Genomic DNA, 1,190 nt, shown 5'->3' with positions numbered 1-1,190 from the left:
AATATGCTAGAACACTTGCGGGAAAAATGCAGAAGGCGGTTGTCCTTGGGTCGCTCCGTGTTCTTAGGGTGCACGAGGCTTTTGCTGGATCGTCATATTGATCCCTTTGCAGACTGTAACCACCTATCTCACGGTTGTGAGGCGTGGTTATGGTTGAAATTTTACCGCGATTTCGCTGGAAGCGGGTGCAATTTTTCAGATTAGCACGCGCTCCCGGCGAAATCCTGCGAAGGAATTAACCCCCAAGCGGAGGTGTGAATACCGTGCAGAAAGCTGAGTGGCACCTGGGTGAGGTGTCTAGAACGGTGACTCTGGGATACCGGGCGACCTCTCATAGTAAGCAGCCTTATTCTTGCATGCGGGGCTCTACAAGGATGGACGAACCCCTTTCCCTAGCTTCTCGTGGGAACAACAATGACAACACCAAACATAGTTGTAGTAAGTGCGGTTCAAAACAACAGAACGCGCAGGGCTCCCGACAATGGGTCGGCCAACAATGCCAACCAATCTGGAGCTGGGGGAGCCAATGAAAATGGATTAAATGCGATGGATCGGCGGGATCTCGTGACCTTTGGGTGGACGGAGCAACTGAATCAACACGAAGGTTTCTCTCAAGTCTAAAGATCTGGCTGAAATGGATGACGAGCTTCATGGACATTTTTCCGGTGAATCCGACCTCTGGGCTATCAATTGTGTATAATGCAGCGAGAGCTTTGGCTGATGCGAACCGTAAAACAAAACCAACGGCTGATCATAAGACCAAAATACGAATGCATCAACTTGCCATAAAGATAGGCTGGGCAAGACAGTACGCGTCCCGCATTCAATGTGTGATTGACTACATCACATCTGGCCAAGGTTCGAAAGTTCGCGCGCGAACTCCGTACCCGTTATCACACACTTCACAAGTCAAAGCTGCTGCCATCAGGCAGCATATTGTTGAGAGAATACGGATACTATCTGACGCTAAGAGAAGTCTAGAGCGGAGGGAGAGATGGGTCAGAGGAAATCAACAGTTTCTCTCTGACCCATCTCGACTCTTCCAAGACCCTCCATTTACTGTCGAACACCCACCCAAACCAGAGGATGTCGAAGTATTTTGGAGTGAAGTCTACGAAGTTCAGCATAGACTGGACGAAGACTCAGAAAATATAAATAGCTTCAAGGAGTTATGTGTTGCCCTCATAACA

The sequence above is a fragment of the Belonocnema kinseyi genome, chromosome 1 (assembly GCF_010883055.1).
Source record: "Belonocnema kinseyi isolate 2016_QV_RU_SX_M_011 chromosome 1, B_treatae_v1, whole genome shotgun sequence".
Classification (NCBI taxonomy): Eukaryota; Metazoa; Arthropoda; class Insecta; order Hymenoptera; family Cynipidae; genus Belonocnema; species Belonocnema kinseyi.
The sequence above is the reverse complement of the archived record's forward strand: the minus strand, read 5'-3'. Positions refer to the sequence as shown.